Genomic DNA, 22867 nt, shown 5'->3' with positions numbered 1-22867 from the left:
TGCCTTTGCTTTCAAGGTAAAGGGAACAGCACCTGTGTAGGGCTTTTCCATCCCCCAGAAAATACTGTATTTATAACTATTTGCCTTACAGGCACTTCACAGGTGTTTTAATTCTAAATCTTTAATCTTAGCCTTCAGATCCATTTAATTTGCTGGTGTTTTGATTCGTACTAACAGACGTAAATGAGATTATTTATCCCCTGAGATAAACTGTCAAAGGCAAATGCTGAAGAATTGAGCTCTAAAAACATTTTAATATGCTCATGTTGCAAACCCTGAGATGGAGCCAGAGATGAACATAGATTAGTGTGAGCCAGGACTCGGGTCTCAAGCACCACACGCCGTGTGAGAAGGACCTTCGGGCTGATGCACGGAGCTGCTCCCCTGTTTGCAGGTTCACCTCCTCTTTTCATTTCTTAAGGACCCACGAGGGCAGGAGGAAGCACCTTCATAGTGTGCAAAGAAAGCGTGCTAAGAGCTGTGAGGCTTCAAGTTTTTCTTTTTTAACCTTAAAAAAACAGGTGAGACAAGAACGGGTAAGCCCGGGATGCTGTTTCTGGGGAAGAGGGCTGGTTTGGAGGCGATGGCTGTGGAGTCAGATGTGGGAATTGCATTGGGTTAAGATTTTCCTATCAAAAATTCTTTGTGTTCTTCTTCTGGAGAAGAAAACCAAACAATTTTGAACAGTTTTTTTGTTAGTTTTCTAATGGAAAGTTATTTTGTTGGGGGAAAAGGAGACTAGTTTCAGTTTCTCACTCTAACTGTAGGGAAAAAAGGTCTGAAAACAGTCATACTGCTTTTTGTCTGACACAAGACATAGAAGATGTCCCAAGGGCATCTGCCTAGGAAATTTATTTTCAAGTTACATCTTTTTTTTATTCCTATAAATTAAGCAATACATCACTCTACTGACCCTTGGTTATTTATTTGCTATTTCTGGTTCTTGAGAGGTTTTTTTCTTCATTTTTTTAATCTTTGTGTTTGCATCTTCCTTCTTTTCTTATCTTCTGCCTGCCCCAGAGGCTTATTGCTGCTTTGGCAACATGCTAACGTGTTTAGGAACGATAAGACACCTAATTAATAGTTTAATTAGTAGTACAAGGTCTTAATGGCTTATTAAAGGAAATACATTCAGAAAATTCTTTTCCTTTTCTTGCGTTGGTACAATATAATTTACGAGGAAATGATAAAACAGTTTTGAACAGCATTCAGATTTTTAGTAAGGAAAGTGGTGCTGGATTCAAGATTTCATGGGGGATTTTTGCACCACTAATACTATTATTTTTTTGCTGTTGTTTAAAAACAATTTAAACAGATTAACAAAAGCAATTGCGCAGGAGCAATGTTGCTGTGGGGTGGCAGGCGGGAGCCTGACGAGCCTGAAAGTGGAATTAAGTAAAACTGCCTTCCCTACTTCTGCAGATAAACAAGTCCTGGGGGAAGGTAAACTTGCTCTTTAAGAGGCTCCGGCTGAAATGTCAGGTCGTGCTCCGAGCTGGGGCAGCTCAGCCGCTCGCAGGCTGCGATCCTCCCCGCTCCTTTTTCACTAATATTTGTTAAAACTGATTATTTTTATACGAAGGCATCCTTGGCTTATAAACTCCAGCGGAGTAAGGACCTATAAACCCTCTGGATCCCTCTTGCTTTTACCAGTAAGAAACTCAGCGTTAAATCCCGCTGCGCCGGCGGAGAGCAGAGGGAAATCAAACCGTGCTGTGCCGCTTCGCTGCAGCTCGGATTCCCCAGGCCGCCGTGTTTTTCCTCTGACCCACACAAAGATTTCTTTCTAAATTTATCACAGCGTTCATCAGCAGTCCCACTTAGTGGCAGATTATGAGGCCGGGCAGGCAGGGCCCATTCAAACGAGGGCAGGGGAGCCTGGAAAAACACGCGAGGGCTGACGCAGCCGGCGAGGCGAGGGCAGGGGGTGGCGAGGGGGCAAGTGCAGCCCCAGCTTGGCTCCCACCGGCCTCTCTGCTCCCCGTTATCCTTCCCCGGATCCCGGGGAGGTGGCTGCGGAGGGAACGCTGCACCGAGATGGCAGCGCCCCAACTCCTGGCTGGGTCCAGGGAGGTTTGGCTGGTCTCTGGAGGCCCCAGCGCTGGCGGCACTGGGGAATTTCCACTGGGCTGCGGGAGGAGCTGCTGGTCTCTGCGTGGGTCGCAAAGGCGAAGCGGTGCATGCTGCAGCGGGGGGCTGTGCAGCCCCCCCCGTGCCACTGAGCATCCCTCAGGCCCCCCGAGAGCGCCCGCGTCCCCCCAGTTCATACCTGCGCATCCAGGGCTCCTGCCCCCCGGGATCTGTGCGTGACCGTGGGACCGGAGCTGTGGGTCTGCGCCCCGTGGCCCCCCACGCCGAGGCCACACACCGGCGTGGCCCATCCTGCCGTGGGTGCTTCGCCAAGATGAAGCCCTGCCCAGGGAGTACGCGCCGTGTTTGGAATCACCCGGGGAAATTATGCAGTTGCGAGGATGGCATAATTGAGAGAATGCTTGACTAGCGCAATTTTCTTACGTGTCTGTCAGCAAATCACTTAATCTGTGCTGTGCCGAGGTTCCCATCCGTTAAATGGGGAATGATTATCCCCCTGCTTCCTCAGAGGGAGTGAGGATAATACCCACTAATGATTGTGGAGGTACTGGAAGGTGGCCACGGAGATGCGCAGTGACACGCGGAGGGGCTGCTGACCTGGAAGGAACACGTAGCACTTTAAGAACAACCTTTACAAATTAATTTCTCCTCCCGCTGATTTTTTACGGAAGAAAATCCCGAAATAGGTTTGTCTCTCCCGTGCAGGATTTTAACAGATTTCTCTGCCATTCCCTGGGTCGGGACATCCCAGATCCGATGGGAAGGAAGAGGGAAATGCCGCGACGTGCCGGGAAAAGGCACCTCGGGGGAGCTGGAGCCCCGGCCCCCCCCGCCCCCCCCCGCCTCTTCGAGGACACACGCTGCCTCCTGGGAGTTGTAGTCACCGCGGGGTCATCTCGGCTCCGCGGCGCTGCGCGGGGCGGGGGGGTCGGGGGGGGCCCGAGGGGGTTCCGGGGGGGCGCCCCGCCGCCTCCCCCGCTCCACCCCGTCGATGGCGGCTCCGGCAGCCGCTGCGGCCCCCCTCCCGGGCTGGGACCCGCGGGGATGCTCCGCGCCCCCTGCGCGCCCCACGCGCTTCCCCTGCGCATCCCCTGCGCATTCCCCGCACGTCCCGCTCACAGCCCCGCCCGCACACCCCCCCCCCCCCCGCGCCGCCGCTGCCCCCTGCCCTCTCCGCGGGGGGATGCGGCTGCCCCCCGCGGGGCAGTGGGGGTGTCCTCGCCTTGGGGTGCTGCCCCTCTGCACCCCCCCCACCCCCCCCTCCGCAGCCGGGTCCGGGCGAGCAACGCTGGGGAGAAGCGAGCCAGGCTCTGGCGAGCACCCTCTGCCAAGGGCACCCTGCGCTGGGGGGGGGGGGCTGAGGGCTTTGGCACGGCCCCCCCCCTCTCCGGGATGGGCTGATTCCCCAGGGTGATGGGCATGATTGGGAAAAAAAAAATATTATTAATAGTAATAGTATTGTTATCACCATCATCATTATTAAATTATCATAATTACCGTTATTATTATATCATATATATATATTTAAGATATATAATATCATAATTTACTATATGTTATATATAATGGTAATAATAATAAAAATGATGATAAGCAGCAGCAAATTCTGTTACACTTCAGCAAATGGGTTCACACGGGTAAAATCTTGGGCAACGCTGCCCAGGCTCACGCCTTGCTACTGGGTAAGTGGGAACGTCTGTCCCAGGCCAAACGGGAACGCCGGCCGGGATTTAAGGGGTGTCTCACTTATTTCTATTTTAACACAAGGCCACGGGGGTTGGAAGTGGCTGCTTTACAGCTTCATGTTTTCTCTGCTTTTATATTTAGGGATAATTGCTCCATATAGCATTGTAACTTTCATGTGGTGGATTGTTATGTTCTCGCTGCTTTTTTTTCTCTCTCAATATATGATGTAGTTTCTGTTTGTAGACTGTTTTAATAGCGAGGTGGCTGAGACAAAGTTTACTCAATAAACTTGCTTTTCCCCTTGAGCAGCTTTAGCTTAGATAAATGGGCTTTAAAGTCCCGGTTTAGCGTGGGACTAGGACTGTTTACCGTTCATCATTGTTAGTTAATTGCCATTTGGTTAAATATTTAGTTTGGATTAAGTTCTTTTATGCTCTTTTCTTAAAAAATAATAAATAAAGGTGTGCTTAGTAATGTGATAAAAGGCTTTCTAGAAGGCTTTTTAAAGATACTCTGCAGTAGGGAAGCTCCATAAAGCTATTTTCTATATTTTGCATTTAAATTTTCTCACTTGTAGATTGCTGTGTTGTTATTTGCAATTAGCCAAGCTAAAGCAGCGAGGATAGGCGACTGTTTTCTGTAGTGACTGCAGACCTCTTGTCTTCATTACCAGTTTCATTCCTTATTCTGAAAAGAAAAAAAACCCCACAGTTTGCATCGTTGTTTAAATCCACCAAATCCAGCTCGTGGCCTGCAAATGGACTGTGTTTGGTGTAAGAGGACAGTGCAAAAGGACAGTTTTGGAAAAGCTGCTGAGGATGGGCTTCATTTAACACCCTTAACCAGGAGCCAGCGCCAACGCTCCTGCTTTTCCACCCCATCCACCCCCGTGGAGGTTTTAACGAGCAGCAAGATGAGGAGCTGTGTTGCAGGGTTAAGCCCCAAAGCAGCTGAAAAGGTACCAGGATCCCTCTCCCTGCAGCGGCCAATGGCACCAACGACCCCCCCCCGCGAGCATCTTCTCTGCGTGGGGGTCCCCGGGGCCACCCCCCTGCCTGCGCAGAGCCCGGCCGGCAGATGGGTGGGAGCACACGGATTGTTTCATGAGACGGTTGGTGCCGGCTGAGGGGGTGGATCGGGTGGGGACATGGGTGGGGGGTGGCCTGGGAGAGACAGCGACGAGCAGAAAGCCCCCCCGGGAAGCAGTAGCACGCTGCAGTCTGCTTCTGCGGGAGAGTCGGTGCCCTCTGGAAAAGGTCTGTGTTTCGTAGGGCCTTTTTTTGGTACAATGCTGCAAACTCCCATGTTCGGCAGCAGTGACCCAGTCGTTACATAAACAAGGGTTTAATTTTGGAACTTTAATATCTAGCAGGCTTAAGCTTCTTCCGCTCAGACACGTTCTCATAGGCTGTCCATTTGACAAAATACTTCTTACCTACGTTATCAGTTGCTAACGAAGTACCCTGCAGCTGTGTTCATGGTCCATCTGAGTATTTGTACTCAGGGTACTTCCCTCTCTTAGTATCGCTCTGTCAGGCTGGAGCAGGGTTTTATAAGCCGGCATCACCCTGGCCGGCCCTTCTGAGTTGTCACCCTGGCTGTCCTCTAAGATGAACAGGGAAGACCAGTAACACAAGGGTGTGTTGATGGAAGAGCAGCAAAGACCAGCGTGTTGCCTGCAATCTTACAAGGCCCTTTGGCAGACAGACACAGGGATCCATCCTGAGATGGGACCTCTACCAGAAGTGATTTGTGTAACTCGTGTACCAACTCCTGCGAGGAGATGCTGGAGCACTGTTGAGCCTCTCTTGCTGTCTTCTGCAGATAATTTGCCTGTGACTATTCTGCAGTCAGTGGTCATCCTGCATGTGCTCAGTTTAGTGATGGTAACACAGGTGTCTCCTGGGAGGGGACAGAAGCTCTACTCGTCCCTTGCTGTCAAAGGCAACGACGTGGTTTCTCATCTATGGTCCTGCTGTAGGTGTGTTAGAGCACTTCAGCCTTAACTGGTCTGTTCTAAAACCATCAGAGAAGTCAGAGGAACAGGAAATAAATTGCATTAAAAGTGCTTTGGAGGAAGGAGTTACCATGGAGATGGAAAGTCAGGTGGGTTTTTTTCAGACTAGTAGAAGGCAGTAGGTCCTTCTCAAACAAACTTTTGTGGTCTTGATAACATGACTTCTGTCTCTCTTTCTTTGCGATGGTCCGAAGTCAGAAGGCAACTGCGTGTTGGCTTTAGTGGTTTCCATCGCTGCCGTTCTCTCCAGTCACCAAATGACAATCTCCAGCATGGAAGCTCACTGATGCATTAACCCTGGGCCACTCCAAGTGGCCAGTGCCAGTTACCCAAGCATGATGGGTTTCCCCATCTTACGGTCTCTCTGAAATGAATGTACAGAAGGAAGCTTTTGTCCTTTGTGCTCTAGGAATTACATTAGTCTTCCAGGAAAGAAATATCTGTCTTTAAACTATGACTTAGCATCTCTGTTACAGTCCTGTACTTCCTTACCTGGGTCCTCTTTCATGTGGTGGCCCTTCCACAGCGTACCAGCCAGCTGGCTGTCTTCATAAAGCACTGATAGAAGGAATAATGTAGACTTTGCACCCTTTAAACATGTTTTAATGGTGCAGTTTTCAGTGCTGGCTATACTCAGCTGTGAAATGAGGAGGCACTGTGTTTAGATACAGTATAAAACTTCTCTCTGGTGTGTTTACCTGGCATCCTACAGTTTCACAGTGCTCTGTGACCGTGGACCGTCACGCTGCCTGCTCAGTACAGTTTGTCACGTAACTGGAATGATGCAAATATAAGAATTAGTCCTGCCCTGCTGGGACTGCACAAATCCATCATGCCAGGAGCCCGCCTTTCACCGTGCCTGGTAGGGAGCACCCAGGGAAGGAGCATTCAGGCACGGCAGGTAGCGACGATCCTTCCCACATCCTGCAGGCAGCTCTCCGTGAACTCGAGTAACACCACATCCATCACTTGAATATGTTCAGTTAGGGTTTGTTGGCTTGGTTTTTTTAACCTATCACTTTGAACGTACAAATTCTGAATTTAATCAGATATTTTTTTTCCCCAGCCACTACACATCATGAGATCCTTCCTTTACTCCTCACTATTTTACCATGGATGTGCCTCACTGATTTTGTATCATCTCCAAACATTGCCAGCTGACTACGTACTCATTTTCCAGAATGTTTGCAAGCACGTTGAATGCTCAAGAAACTCCCAGCATCCTGGCCTGTGCATATGTACATCTGAGCACTGAGTGTTTCAGTTTTCACCTGCACTCAGAGTTTGGTGCAGGTGGTGAATCGTCCTCCCGAAGCAGCTCTTGTCTTGAGCATCTTTTTAACCTCCCTGCTTCGAGGCAGGATGGGTTTATATAACCCAGATTTCATCCCCGGGGGGGTGGGTTTGGTGTCGAGGCTGTGCAGAACCAATTGCTCACCCACACAAGTCGGGGTGTCACGGACTCTCCTGCTGACAACCTCGGGCATGTTTCACCTTTAGCTGCAGTGAAGAGGTGAAGAAATTCTCCACCTCCAGCAAAGGAGCTGCAGCTCTCCAGAACAACATTATGGAAAGTGTCTGTTGTCACCAAGGGAAATGCTAATGAGAGAGGCTGAGACGCAAACCCTCTGGGACGCCAGAGCTCCGGGAGGTAGCCCTGATGAAAGAGCACGTGTCAGAGGGGAGACTGGGCTGGAGGACTCAGTCACTCTTGGCTCATTGATGTGCACATCTGATGGACTTATTTTCCCCTGTCACAGCCAGCCTGCTCCCCTACACTCCCCTAGAGCACCTCTCTTCTCACCCTATCGATGACTGAAGTGGGGTACCCTAAATGCCAGAAGACACTTTCCTGCAGAAGCTCCCATTTCACAGACTCCCGAATTCTAATGAAGATCCTGGACCTTTTATCCCACCATAGATGTGCCTCTTTAAAAGCTAAACATCCTACAGATGTGGGCAGAAACACCAGCCAGCATTTCAGAAGGAGGACAGCTCTATTACCAGCTTCTAGTCAGTGGGGGACTGTAGGAAAACTGATCAACACAGAGCAGCAAGGTTAATGCATGTGCTGCTGCTGGACTCGCAACTTCCCTTCCCACCCCAAACCACGCAGCAATTCTTTGTGTCTTTGCACGGGGAAGCAGAATTACCACCATCCGCCGACATCTCGCTTTTCTGTTCTCCCTCACGCACACTGTTCCCCCACGCTCTGCTTTGGCTGCTGCTCCCCGACAGTTCACAGCCCGTCCCTGGGTGCCCATCGCATCTCCTGGGCAACTCTGCTCACATGTGGGTAATTCCTGATAGCTCATTTACACCAGCCTTTACTTTTCTCTGCAATTCTTTGCCTCAGAGATGAAACTAACCCCTTTAGTACTATTGTGCAATACCGGAATGAGTGTGGAAACCAAGTTTGTATGTTTACAAGAGAATATAGATGTGTCTTCTGTCCTCCTTCGTGTGTGAGGCGACACACTCAATGTAAAACTAACTGGTAAAGCCTTGGTGCCTCCGTGCAACCGGGATTATCGTAGTTACAGCGTGGGACTGCCAGCTCAGCAGTCATTGACTGCTTAGAAATGACTTTTCTTCTAATGTTACCACTAAGAATCCATTCAATAATAATTTTAGAATCCATGTCTTTTTCATTATTTAAGATACATTCATCTCTTCCCCTTATCTTAGTTTTAAAGACTTTATGTGAATCTGTTGGATCTCTCTGATTTTAACTCTTTAGCTTCTCAGTGCTGATAATTTTGTGTACAAGTGCAGCGGAGGCTTGTAAAAAAGTCAAGTCTTGTAAAACCTTTCTAATGCTTTAGGTTTCAGAAGATTTGAAGGCCCATGCCTCTTTCGAGGAATGACAGTTGTTATGATCAACTCGTGGAGCCACAGTACCTCCTGAAGAGTGGCTGCCGTGAAATCCTGAAAGATACTCTCAATGGCCGAGGCATCTGTTCTCTCCTTTCATGGTACCAGCCCTCGTCCCTCTCCATATGACAAAATTCCCATGGAGGCAGAGGGTCAGTATAGGCAACCTCTTTTCTCTTGAATACAATTAAACTAAATGCTGTTGTATGAAAAATATTTTACAAACATGGACAGCAAAGGACCTCATGCTGCGGTGTAACGCACTCGGTGGGAGGCTGTTTCCAGCTGTTCCTTTATTCTCTCAGGTGCTCCGTGGCAGGATTAGCTGAGCCGTGTTAGCAGGGATGCTCCTCTCTCCTGGAGCTGTGGTAGGAGCCGGTGTGTTCGTGTCCCATCTGCCCTGACACCATCCTCCCGTTGCCAAGGAGCTGAGAGCCAGGACTGTGCCGGAACCGCTGAGACATTCCTGCTCTTCCTCTGCCTTCTCCCCACCTCCCCCTCGGCCTCCACCAGAATTGCATTAGAAACGGTGATCCTGCAAACACCACCTCGCTTTTGGGGGTTTTTGCAGTTTCAGGCAACTGGGATGTGCACAGGGACAATCCCAGCGGTGGGACTGTAGGTTCAGCTGTGACAAGCAAGGTGTTACTACCACAGGGTGACAGGCACCTCTGCAAGATAACTCGGGTTGCCATGGTTACAGGTGGAAAATAGGGCTACGGGTTAACTCGGGCCAGCGCCGCGTGAAGCACAACATCCCACGTCATTTTGCGCACACCTGAGACAGTGGAAGCCGGAGCAGCGGCCCCCATACAGCCCCGCATCCCCACCCAGCCCTGAGACTGTAGTTAAACTGCCCAAAACTTCCCAACCAGAAATCATTGTGTGCGACAGGGACAGAGCTGGGCTCGAGGTGAAGCAGCCTCCTGCAAGACTCTGGCAGAGGAGCCTGTCTCGGCCCTGTGACCTGTTATTTATTACTTATTGGTGTGCCCCAGATTTTAAGGCCTTATGTAAGCTCTGATTTTTCTGAGCTTTCAGGCTCTGAATGTTTAAGAGGGGTTCTCAGAGTCAGACACGCACCTCACCTCTAGGCTGTGGGTGCGTCTTGAAGGCTTCAGCTGGACCGTACAGGCTCTGATGGACCAGGCAGCAAGGCAACATTTCTGAGCGTCCCCAGAACACGATTGTCTTCAGGACTTAGTGAAAACCTTCCAGGCAGACAAAGGGACAAATGAAGCCTGGAGTGAAAAGCAAAGAAAAAAAACAAAATAAAAAGTTTCTACTCCAAGCAGAGCTGTTACTCACAGGTGGTTTTGGAAGCTCCCTGGAACCACTCTGGGACGCAGCTATTTCTCTGTCACAGTAACCTGCAGCGCTGGACGGCGGCACTAAAAGCCGAGGGGGACAGTTTCTGCGTGTTTGTGCACAAGCTGTTACTGTCTCCCAGAGAGAGACACTGCACGTGCACAGGTATCGACGGAGAGGAGGTAAAGGGCCTGCTGGAAGGAGCACTCCTGGATCTGCAGTGCTGCAGCCTCATGCTGACAGTCCGGCCCCAAGGAGTGAACAGTGGCAGCGTGGGAACGGATCTAAAGAGCAGAGGCTCGTGTCCGGTGCAGTCAATGAGCAAATAAATTGTGCTCAGCTATTAATTTCCCACTAATGTGGCTGATCTTTAATGTGCTGTTCAAAATATATATTTAAAGAAGACTTAAAAGTTTGTGCCTTCATCACAATGTATTCTTATTGTCTTGGGTTTTTGGGGGAGGAATAGTATCAAAGGCTGGTTTAGAGGCTTAAAACCAGCCCTTGCCATTTCTGAGGTGTTGGCCCTTCCAGCAGGCCGAGAGCTAATCCTCAGCTCTCCTTTCCCCTTTAAAGGAGTAAAACGATACAGTCATGTACAGGCTGAGAAGGAGCTGTTTTGTGTGGTTTTTTTTAAAAAGGAAAATAGTTGGCAGGAACATGAGCAAAGCTGAAAGTATTTTCCTCTGTTTTGTTTTGTAATGTTGAATGTTTTGTTTTCTACTTTACGAATTATACAAAGGAATCACTCAAAACAAAGGTCTCCCATTTGGAAAGAGAAAAAAAATGTACAGCAGGACTAATGCGACTAATCATAATTGGCCAAGTAAGAAAAAACCCAAAATATCTTGAAAAATGACAATATCTATTTTTTCTTGGGAAAAAAAATACGGAAAAGTTCACCCTCTAATTGAGATTTGTTTGCAAAATAATTCCAGGCTGGGAAGAATAATCAACTTGTGCATAAAAATACTTTTTGAGATTAATTTTTATTTTGTTAATGGTAGCTTGGATTTTAGAACTTCCTAGTGGTTTTTCAAATGATTATTGCTATGTAAGTACAAAATACCTGTCCGAACTTTTAAACTGTTGTGTACCCTTGTTTTATGAAAGGCTACAGAAGAGAACTGACCAAAAAGATACAATTTAAAAAAAAAAAAAAATCTTGGCAGTTTGAGGAGAAAACAGATGGGAAAGGAGTCTCTTCTTGCTCCCTCTTTTTTACAAGCCTTTTAAAAAGATAATAGCTTATAATTACTTATTTTTAGAAGCATCTAGAAGGCTCAGCTGAGACCCAGAGGCCAGTGTGGCTCAGTGCTGTACAAGCAAAGGCAGTTTATCCCTGGCCAAAATAATTTACAGTCCCAGTTTCAAGGCTGAGACGAGAGGCAGAGCTAAACCTCCCCCAGTACCTGCCAGCACCAAACCCAGCAGGACCAGCAAAGCTCCACGCTTCGTGACGGCGTCGCTTTATTCAGCTGAGCTGATGCAACCGCTCTGAATGTGATAATTTTCCGTAATAAAAATTAAAAGAATTTCAGGAATTTTTCAGATAAGAACAAATAATTGGTGGCGTCGAGTTTTAAATACTCTGGGAGTGTCTTGGCAGCCGATGCCGAGCGAGGAGCTGCAGGCAGGCGTGGAGCTCGCTGTGTGTGTCTGGCAGCTCCCGGGCACTCGTGGGTGCTGCGGGTGGGAGTGGGGACTGAAGCGATTCCTCTGAATCACAGCAGATTTCCCAATCTCTCGCTGTGCTTACAAAAGCCGTCACTCCAGGCAGGGGCTGGCAGACACAGGCAGTCAGCGAGCTGTGCCCTCGCATCCATAGGTGTGTCTGTGTCACGGCTGGAGGGGGCGAAGCCTGGGCAGCAGCTAAGCACCCCGCGGCTGCTCTCCCCGCTCCCGGACAAGGAGGAGAACCGGAAAAAAGTAAAACTCGTGGGTTGTGATAAGAACAGTTTAATAAATAAAATAAAATATAATAATAACAATAAGAAATTATATTAATAATTGTAATGAAAAGGAATATAATTTAAAAAAAAGAGAACTAAAACCCCAGAAGAGACAAGTGATGCACAATGCAATTGCTCATCACCTGCTGACCGATGCCTGAGCAGTGATCAGCCCCTCCCGGCCAAACCCCCCCAGTTTCTATACTGGGCATGACGTCCTACGGTATGGAATAGCCCTTTGGCTAGTTGGGGTCAGCTCTCCTGGCCATGCTCCCTCCTGGCTTTCTGTGCACCTGCTCACTGGCAGAGCACGGGGAACTGAAAAATCCTTAACTTAGGAGAAGCGCTACTTAGCAACAACTAAAACATCAGTGTGTTATCAACGTTATTCTCACACTGAATCCGAAGCACAGCAGTGTACCAGCTACTAGGAAGAAAATTAACTCTATCCCAGCTGAAACCAGGACAACGGCCAAGCCTCTGCACACACCGGCAGCATCACCCTTGTGTAGGTGCATCCCCTGCAGAGTGGGTAGAGGGAGGGGGTCTGCTGGGGGCACAGGAATGCTAAGAAAGCTGCTTAGGAATATCTAAACAAAATTTTTCCCTGTTTATTCATTTCCCAATCAGAAAATACTGCTTTGTCATAATAAAGTTGGTGAAACTTAACGGCAGATTTTCCTGTACCCAGGGTGTAACTCTGGGGAGTTGAGGTGACAGCAGGACTGACAACAGGGACTGTGGGACAGCCAAAAACCTGCTACAAGCTGAGCTGGGTTACAGGAGACTGGAGCTGCAAGACTGTTGTCTGCGGAGATCAAAGCAGGGATGTGCAGGCGAATTTCTGTCAGCCCAGGTGAGCGCCCATCAGCCCAGAGGTACCAGCTGCTCTGCCATGCATCTTTTTCATTTAATTAAAAATACAAAAAGCAAGTCCCAAATCCCGGATCCGTGTTTCAGTGCGGAGGGCAGATGCATCTCAAAAACATAAAATGACATATTTTCTGATGAGCTGTGAGTAGAAATAGTATTTATTACTGAAGTGACAGTCCTGCTCGAAGCTAACAAGGTATTTTCCAGACAGTCTTCTGAACTCTCCTTTCCTCCGAGAGCCGCTCAGCCGGGCCATAAGCGTTGGTGTTCCCGGGGGGAGGCAGCCGGCCAGCACCGTGTCACCCACCACGCAGCGCAACCTGCCAGGCCCACAGCCCTGGACACGATGCTGTCGGCGTTTCAGATCCTGCCCTCTGCGATGGTTGTGTCCTCACTTGGTTTATTTTTTTCTAAACCATCCCAACAGGCTCAGTCAGATGTGTTAAATGAAATTCTCGCTGTTGCCCCTGTACTTGCAGGAGAGTTGTTCCTCAATTGTGTAAATCCGAGACACTGAAGGAGTGTTTGATGAATTTTTCCTTTGTTTTACCCATTAGCAGGCTGTTGGCTGTTTTTTGCAGCAGCAGCAGCGATGTGTACAGACCGAGATCCATCTCAAGCAGAGGGACTCTCGTGCTTACCCACTGATTACTGCTGCAGAAACAAAAAGAAAAAACATAGCGTTAACTCCTGGTTTCTGAGAAATCAAAACTAAGTTATTATGGCTGAAGTGATACATTTTGTGGCTAAATATTTAAATTGGTAATTAATATACATGCTTTAGGATGGGAAAATAGTGGTTTTCCATAGTTTCACAGGCTTTATGGGAGAAATAAACTACCGTAGTTTGGAAAGCAGAGGCTTAGATATGTTTATTTCATAGTAACCATTCTGTAATTCTGCTTATGAGATAGCAGTCATCTCTCTGTGCGAATGCTGTCCAGGAGGAAATAAAACCAAAAAGGGATTTCTGGGAGCTCCTACGCACCACTCCGGGCACAGCACCGAGCTCCCCCGGGACTGCCGGCGGTTCGGGAGCCGGTAGGAGGGTGGTGACGTTTAAATCTTTAACCAGCAAAACACACGTTACCTGAAACCCTGTTTTCCAGCGGTTCAGTCTGGTTTTGCTAACTGGGGAGAGCAGATTTCCAGGGCCGGGTGCTGAGTCCAGCCTGTGCCGATGGGCCGGAGCTGGGCAGCTGAAGGCCGGCGAGGCAGGACGCTGCCGTCACTCCCGGCACTCCCGGCGCTCCCGGTGGAGGACAACGTGTTCCCGGGGTTACGCAATAACGGGCGGCGTGTGCCCCCCGGCCCCGCTGCGGCCACGGTGGGCACCGATCCCCCTCTCCATTCACAGCCTCTGCATCCCCACGTGAAACAGGAACCCTTGAAAAAGCAGAAGTGTGGCTGTAATTGGGATTAATCTATTTTTAGCAAGCTGTCTGGTGCCCTGTCCATGCTCCAGCTGAGATGTTTAATTCTATCTAGCTCGACTCTTTCTGCAGTTGCACCCAGGATTGCTATAAAAATTTTCTTTTAAACCTTGAATTTGGTGGGGTTTTGGTTTGGTTTTGATTTGGTATGGTGGTTTTTACAAAAAGACATTTCCCCCCTCCGTGTACAACAGCTGGAAAATCCAGCACTAAAGTAATACAAAGGTTGCTGTATAAAAAAAAAGTTGTACAACTTTTACTATCATTATTATTCATTTTACTATGCAGTTTGGAAACCTAGTCATAGATCAGGAATGTGTTGTACCCCGGGCTGCACAAACAGCATGGAAGGAAAATTGCCTCTTCCAGGCTATATTGAGTAAAACCATGTAGTGATACCAATATGATTTTTGCTAAACAGCATCAGGACGCGTTGTTAAAGACATCGATGAACAGCCAGCTGGGTGCCTCATCATTTACTGATCCCAAATTTAAATAGCTGCTGTTCATATGCTTAACCTTTTATGATATATTTGTAAAGGGAACTTCAAGTAAGATTAGCAGTTAGTTAGGAAAACACCGTGAAACACAGTTGGATCAAGATCAATAGATTCCTCCGTCTCGCTGCCCCCCCCCCCCCCCCCCCTCTGGTAATGTTTGGCTTTTGCAAATATTCGTGCCCCGTGTGAGCGTGGCCGGAGGGCCAGGCACCGGGGCAGCGGGGCGAAGGAGCGACCCCCTGCTCCCCCAGGGGCCGTGTCCCCCCCCTCGGTCCCTCGGTACCTTCAAGCAGCGTAAGGGCACGAGGTCTCGTTGAATTTTCCCTTGCAACAGCCGAGCTCTCCGGGGGGGTGGGAAGCGCGAGGGTGGTCCCCTGCCTCGTGGATGCTCTCCTCAGGGAGAACCAGGATCCTCAGCAAAGCGCCGTTCTCCCCCCAAAATACAGCAGTCAGTCCAGGGGCATGTTCTGCTTTACATGTAGGGGCAGGGTGTATTTTCCTCTACACCCCACCTGTCCCCCCCGCCGTGTATTTTAGTGACTCACGAAGCTTCAAAGCGCTGAGCGTGGAGAAGGGCTATTTCTGTGCTTCCACTGCAATCCCTGCTACCTCCGACTCTGCTGTCAGTGCACCTCAGCCCTGCTCAGCACCCCCGTCGGCTCTATTCTTAGCAGCTAATAGCTGAAATAATTACTTTTGTCTCAGCATTGTTGGCTCCTTAGATTTGGAACTGAGCAAAACCTGCAGCTCAAGGAGCCTGGCTGCCCCCTGCTCCCTCTCCCACCGTGGGCAGAGCGCCGGGGGTCCGGGGGGGGCTGCCACGCCGACCCCCGGGCAGCGTTTCCACCGTTGTGCAGACCAGGAATGCTGCGAGACAGCAAACAGAGAGAGCAGAGCTGTGGGTCGAGGATGCCAAACGCCCTGAACCCGGCTCCAACACCAGACATACACTCGGCTTTGAAGCAGCTTGTGCATTAATGTGGTGCCACCTCTCCGAGACGGATCTCGGCTCTTCCAGCTGGGATTTCCGTAGACTTCACAGGGTAAATTCCAGGACTCCAGGTTTTCAAAGGGAGGGCCAGGTTCTCACCTGCAGGCTGCCATTCCAGCGCCTGCTCTACTGCGTGGGTTCGGTTTGCACAAAGAATGTGAGTGTTTTATGCAAATGTCACTCCCCAATGCCAACACATCCCCGCCGGTTCTTGGGAACGAACCCACACCTCTGGCTTTGCAGTCTTTTGATCTCAACACAGCCGGGCCATCCCATTCCCTTGAACCACCCACCCTAAAGAGGACTATGACCCCCCCCCCCACCCGATCTTTATGCAGAGGCAGTTGCGCACATCCGAGCAGGAGCACAGAATCAACTTTACAACTGTTTCAGAAGGGTTTTTATTGTTCACACGCCTGCCTGCTCTTCCTCCTGTTGGTTGGGACCCTCGTGAGAATAATGGCATGTGTACGCACTGGCCTGGCAAGGACGAGGATGTGCGGGCCACTTCTCTGCTATTCACTAATGAAGCTTGTCTGGAAAACAATAAACCTTTCCAGAAAAAAAAAAAAAACCTAAACCTAAACATTTGTTGTGACTCTGTAACTTTTCTACTGTGTCACAGTGGCACACCTGATGTGTGCCATACGATGTAGAATATCCCTTCCTGGACTTCAGGAGCTGCCTTAGCAAATATTCCTATTTTGGAGCTGCAAGTCTCCAGTTTCCTGGAAATCTGCATGTGCTGGTGACTGTGGGGATAGCACTGTAAGACCGTGACTTGTCTGTTGTCCATGTACATGTGAATACAGAAGGAAGACTTCAAAGTCTTATTTCTGCTTTTCTTTGTAAAAAAGAAAGAAAGTGCCTCCTCAAAATAATTTCCTATCAAATATTTCCTCTAAAAGCCACCCTGGTCCAGCAGCTTCTGTTTCAGATGCTGGTTACATCTCGCTAATTGACTGGGGGCCTTCTGTGCAATAAGGACTGTAATTAAGCAAGAGGCACAACTTGAGTAAAATCTGGGAGCAAGAAACTCCTGAATGTCCCTATCATCTTTGACCCTGATTCCATATACAATGTGGGTCAAAGTATTTAACATTTATTTAATTCAGCCTTCCCCTATGCAAAATTATATTAATTTTAAATAAGCAAACATTTAAAATTGTCAGTTTCCATAAGTAACAACTAATATTACTTCTTTATTTGTGGCCAGTGTAGACAACTGCTTTATTATAGCAAAGGGTTAAATAAGATTTTTTTTTAAGGCTGATTTTCTATTACAACATTCAGATAAAAAGAAAATTTTAAAAATTAACCACCCTCTGATTGGTGAGGGTTGGGGGAAGCAGCCCTGGCAGATGGGCTGTCGTGTTACTGCTTCTGCTGGTATTTCTTGAATGGAGCTGGCTGGCAGTTCTCTGCTGAAATAGATTTTTGTTGGAAAACGACATTTTGCTGAGGTTGTGAGCGTTTTGTGAGGAAGAGGTAGCGCTGACAAACTTCACATTTTGAAAAAGAGCTGTCCCACCTCAGCATGTGAAAAATGCACTGTTTTGCATTTTACAGCAACTTTCAGGACTTTTGGTTGGTAAACTGAAGAACACTGTGCTAAGCGTTCCTACTGTTAACTTTTACATTCCCCCTGTCCACCTCTGCCTGAGTCTTTGCTCCTTCCGTTTATTACCAACCGCTCCCCGAGGTGATGTGCTCGGGCGTCATTTACATGGATATTGAGGTCGAGGGGTTATAGATTTACAGCTGCACAGACTTGCTAGGTCTTGGGCAGGAATTTGTTTGGCATAGTCGAGGCCTTTGGATTATTTGATCTCAGCCTTTTAGTTAAACAGGAACATGCCCTGATTTTAACAATCGCAGCTTCCTGCAGTAGGAGGAAGGTGTGGCCGATGGCATTTAAACCGAAACCTGAGCCAAGGCCTCACCAGCAGGAAGCTGAAAGTGCGGGTAGTGCCACGAGGGTTTCATTCGTCATTAAAAAGACCAAGGACCTTCCTCAGTGCATGGCCGAGGTTATTTTATCACCCACAACTCCAATAATGACGTGCGTGAGGGTTAGGCTTTTGTAACGTCGGATTTCATATGTTATTGCTATTAAGGTCATTGTAGCACAACAGCAGAAGACAGCACAGGAGATGCCAGAGACCTGAGGATGCACCTTTCCGTGCAGCTTGGCATATAAGCAGTGGGAAGCCCACACTTCCTCTGCTCACTGATTAATTGCTCCCTGATCCTTCCACAATGCCGAGGGAAATTACCAACTGACAGCAGACTTGGCAGTGACAGCGGGGGGTTCGATCCCTCCCACCCTCCTGAAGAATTCGCTTTTTCCCCTAACATCCAGCCTGAACTGTTCCAGTTGGAAGCCGTGATATTTTGCTACATTGTCTAGCACTATCAAAACTTTTTTTTTTTTTTTTTAAATCAACACTGTAAGCACCCATGGCACGGTTGTAGTCAGGCACTGGGTCACCCCTCACCTTGGAATGGCTACGTACACCACCACTGGCATGGTGAGACCGATCTCCCCTGCCGCTGACCACAGCTGTAGGTTATTTCCATTCACCAAGCTTGCTTTCTAGCCTGGGACTTTCCTTCTCAGTTTCCACAGTCAGTTTTTACAAAACCAAACTTCTGTCCCCTGCTTTTAGACAGAGTTTGGAGGAAACAAAAAAAAAGAAAAAAAACCCCCACCAGTAACAAAACATGTACATGGGCTCCACTTAAAACAGAAAAGCAGCCTAGACTTCTGCCCTGCGATCACGGCCTCTATTTCCTTACTTCAGCCCACAGAAAATGCCAAAACCTGCCCAACATTTAACTGACTCAACAGCGTGAGAAGATGACTTTTATTTTTTTGGGCCTCATTACTCAGTGCCAATTGTTGAAGCTTTCCATTGTGCCACGTTTTCTTAGTTGCACACTTGAGTGTTTCCCAGTGCAGTGCGGCTGAGTCTTCTCGGGAGCCTGAGTGCCACCATAAAGCAAATACTTACAGTCAGGTAAAGGTAGAAATGTTCCATGGCTGGTCATTTTCAAATGAAAGTAAACCATAAAATAAATGCTGCTTTTCCCCTGAAAGCAACCAAAAAGATACAATTTTAAATAAATCAAAGCTCCATTTTACTTTCTTAATATACCACAAGACTGACAAAATCGCTCTGAGCTAAAAGCACCAGTCAACTGCCCCATTTCTGAGGCTCCGAGTCTTTTATCTCGCTCCAGGGCCGTACGCAATCATGTTCAGAGCTGCGCGGGGTCCCACGGGTCCGGCGCGGGGGCCCCCGCCTGCCTGCGCAGCGCTGGGGTGCTGTAAATCAGCCGCACGCTGGCGGGGGGAAACGGGGAATGCGGAAAATCCGCTCTGACCCCGCGTGTTGGTGGAGCTCCTGAGATAACTCAGGGGTTACTGAAACCAGCACAGGCAGCTTAACATCACACAAAACACTGGCCTACTTTAGCGAGTATCACTGCTGGGTGACTCATTTAAGTAGCCGTAACGCTCTTACAATTTTACCTTCATTAACTGAAGTAGTTAATGCTTGCAGCTTTGGCCACAAAGCCTATATGTAAGGCTTGAAGTCCCATGGGTTTGATTGCATAAGAAACCATGTATTGTGGCATTTAGTTGATCAAGCACTACTTCTGGTCACATGGAGGTCTGATTTTCCCTTGCATCAGCTACAACAGACCTTTTAGATTTTTTTGTGCTGGTGTCTGACTGTTCAATTCACAAGGGTCATCCCCTCCACCCCACCCTGAGAGCCGGTGCTGCGCTCCCAGGTCCCCAGCTCAGAGGATCTTTTTCTTTTTTTTTTTTTGTAGAATCGTATCTGAGAAACCGGGAGCTTGCAATTCTTCTCATTTGTGTCTGTGCGTAACAGGTGTCATTTTCAGTGTAGTACAGACAAATCCCAAAATAGCTCAGGCTCTTCAGACGCTGCGAAGAGAAAAAATAGTGGTTACTTCAGCTTTGGTTGTAGTGAAAAACCCAAAGCTTGCAGCCAGCTCTGAAGTCCGGAATTAAAATGGCAGATGTAGCTGTGTAGTAGCGAATCTCTTGATTCTGTGTTTTTCAAATGGACTGCTGGCTCTTTCCCTTGCTCTTTTGTATATGCAGGCTGACGCATGAACTCCCTCATACAGTGCTGGCTCTCCATTAGCTTCTCTTTGATTCCCAGATGCTGTAGCTACCACTGATCCTCCTCCACATTTTCCAGTTTTGAGGCTACAAGACGGGAGAGCACTGCTTCCCCTGCCTGGTGCTGAAGTCGACTGAAGGCACCGGAGTTAATTCAAGGGACGGTCCTGGGGGGCAGAGGCAAGGAGAGAGTGTTCATCTGCAAAATTTTTCTTGCCTGGTGAAGCCTGGTGTGCTGAAATACATAGCTGTTTGTGGACTTTCTGTGACAGAGATTATTGGATTCTGGTGACTCCAGTTATTAGTTCCTACGCTGAGCATTTTGAATCTGTGTGTGTGATAACCCTTATTTATACTGTTCAGAATAAGGAGAGCCGATAGCTTTCCAGCACTTTCAGTACCTTATCTTACACCAGGCATCTGCTCAGTGGCTGAACCACATTCAGATCAATGTCTTGTGGCCAGCATAGCAGGATCTTGTGGGTCCAGCAGCAGCCTCATGCTTTTCTGCCCAGAAGACCTGTGTTAGTTCACAGGAGCAGTTCCTTTTAAGTTGCTTTGTGCTTCCGGGTAACTGCCTGCTGAGTATTTGCAAGATGTAGGCCTGAAATATTTTATTTTAGGAAGTCACGTAGTGGTTCCTGTCACCGAAACAGTTAATCAAAAAGCACTAACTCTCTACTGGAACGTGTGTGTGTGCATGTGTGTGTGTGTGTGTTTTTGTTTTTTTGAGCCAAGAAGATTTGCTTTGGTTTTTTAAAGCAGAAACCACCACAAAGTTGGCTGTGGTTTCAGCTGCGCTTGTTCGAGATTTGTATTGCTGACTACCAATCCTAAAAGAGTTAACCTAGTAAGTATGAGTCAGAAGCAGAGAAGGAGATGCGAGGCTGAGAGCCTTGGAGGAAGCACAGAAACAGAGGTGAGGAACATAATAATTACCAAAAAAAGGTGCAGAGTCCAGGAGCGACGTTCCCCTCGGTTTGCCTGGCCCTGGCACGGCTGGCACGGGCTCCCTGGAAAGCTGCAGTTCCGCTCTTATAACACAGGGAGCAGGCTGGAGAATTTAGAGCTGCGTCACAGAGCTCAGCGAGAGAGTGAGAGAGCAAGCTCCGTCGATAGGTCTACCAGCAACAGCCCTGCTGCAGCAAGAGGGGAGAGAGGCAGCAAGAGAGGCAGAGAGGGCTCCAGAAAGAGAAGTAACACCAACACCAGGGACTGGGCTCCTGCCACCATCCAGTGTCATTTAAAGACCGGATTTGGGCTCGGTTGGCGTAGGAGGCTTCGCCCATTGACGATGCTGGAGACCCGGCGCGCTTAATCCCGCGGGGAGGGAGAGTGGGCAGACACCGAAAGGGTTAACGGAAAGGAAATTTCTGGAACCTTCTATTCTGCGGCGCTACACGGCGAGCGGAGGGCTGAGGACTGCGCAGATGGTGCACGGGCAGAGCTCTTCGGTCCGGTTCGTCTTTCCCACGTACGTACCCTTTGATCAGGATGGGGCTTGAGCTGCATCTACGTATTTTAATTATTTGCAGGGCGTCCCTTTCCCCCGGCGTCCCTAAGTTCGGATCCCAAAGTGCCTTTATTATTATTTTGGCTGGGTATGCTTGCTCTGTTCTGCGTCAGAGCTGTTTTCTCAATGGAACGATGGCACAGGTTGTACTAATGTCACTCTTGCCGGCATTGCTGTACTGCAGAGGAGGGTAGTAGTCGTGGGGGAGAGATGACAACTTTGCAAAGACTGCTGTTTTCATGTTTTGTCTGGGCTTTTTATTCCCCCCTGTCTCTCTAAAGGCTGGCATGTTGGCGAGGGTTTGGTGGAGGGGTTAACAGGCGCTCTGCGTTTCAGAGCTTGGAGGTTTGTCACTGCGTAGTTCGGAAAGTGGTAAACGGTGACGCAGTGATCATTGCAGGGCATGTCGGCCAGTTTTTAAAAGCACTGGGGACAGGTAGAGGGTGCCTTCCAGACGCTTCCACACCAGCTGAAAGGGGTTAAGGATGAGTCGAGACGGGAAGCTAGCATTTAGGGATTAAATGTCATCATTTTGGCGTTGGAAAGTTGTTTACCTTGCTCTCTCCGTGTCTCCATGTTGGCAGCCTTCCAGCTCACATGTGATAGTCTTCCCTGTACTGCTGCATCATTAACTAAGTGGCAGAGCTGGCTCCCCATTGGCCGGGGAGGGCTCTCAGCCCAAAGGCGCCGTCCGATTGGCAGAGGAGGTGATGGCAGGTGAAAAGCCCTCCCGGATTGGTCGAGGACTGGGTGTCAAATCTCAACGTTGATTTCGCTTGCTTCAAAGTGCCGGCAGCTCCCTGCCCGCTCCCTGCCTGCTCCCTGCCCGTCGGGTGCCCCTCGGGCAGGAGCTGCAGGCAGGGAAGAAGCGGTTAACTCCTCGGTGCGCCGGACCCCGCACCCGTGGGTGCCCCGTGCGGGTGCCGGGGAGCTTTCGTTTTGCCGTGCAGTTGTGAGGATGACGTGTCAGAGCTGCAAACCACGGGGAAGGGGAAAGCACTGGGGTTTGGGGCTTTTCTCCTCGCTTGCTTGCTTCTTCCTTATAAGGTGGTTAAGGGTTAGCAGGGCTGTAAACTGCTCGGGGCAGGGATTGCACCTGGAAATTATGTCGTGGGAATAATTAAAGAAGTGAAAAAGACTCTTGCTCAAACTCAGCTTTTGTTTGCATAAGCCTGAGTTTGGCACAGGCTCGGTAATGTCAGGGAGAGCTGAAGACAGCCCTAAGTGACGGGTCTGTAAAGGTTTGCAAAAGAAATCACAGCGTTAGAAAGCAGGGTCTGAAGGGTTGGGAAGGACTGGGTAAGGATGAATGGGAGATGGAGGGCAGAGAGCAGCTCCAGAGAGAGGATGAGGAAATGAAGGGGAGAACACTTTTCTCTCTTAACCATTTACTATACTATTTTTTCACCTCTCTTCTTAAAGCGACCAGCAATGAAGATGGCAACTCTGCCTGGAAGTGCTGAGGACACA

The 22867-nt window shown here is 48.8% G+C and overlaps 1 protein-coding gene and 1 long non-coding RNA gene across 2 annotated transcripts in view; both read right to left on the bottom strand.

The window, feature by feature from the left end:
• Positions 1-11919: 11919 nt before the first annotated feature.
• On the bottom strand, positions 11920-14009 carry LOC141954351 (uncharacterized). The gene is made up of 2 exons (XR_012632154.1): positions 13892-14009; positions 11920-13455 (listed from the first exon to the last, which is right to left on the bottom strand). It is a non-coding gene; the product is annotated as an uncharacterized LOC141954351 (long non-coding RNA).
• A 4569-nt stretch (positions 14010-18578) lies between these two features.
• CR1 (complement C3b/C4b receptor 1 (Knops blood group)) overlaps positions 18579-22867 on the bottom strand; it is a 99323-nt gene continuing 95034 nt past the window's right edge. Inside the window, 1 exon segment of the mRNA XM_074893712.1 lies at positions 18579-20051. The gene's annotated coding sequence lies outside the window, so the exon portion shown is untranslated.

The sequence above is a fragment of the Strix uralensis genome, chromosome 24 (assembly GCF_047716275.1).
Source record: "Strix uralensis isolate ZFMK-TIS-50842 chromosome 24, bStrUra1, whole genome shotgun sequence".
NCBI classification, from domain to species: domain Eukaryota; kingdom Metazoa; phylum Chordata; class Aves; order Strigiformes; family Strigidae; genus Strix; species Strix uralensis.
This window is presented reverse-complemented; position numbering and strand designations above follow the sequence as displayed.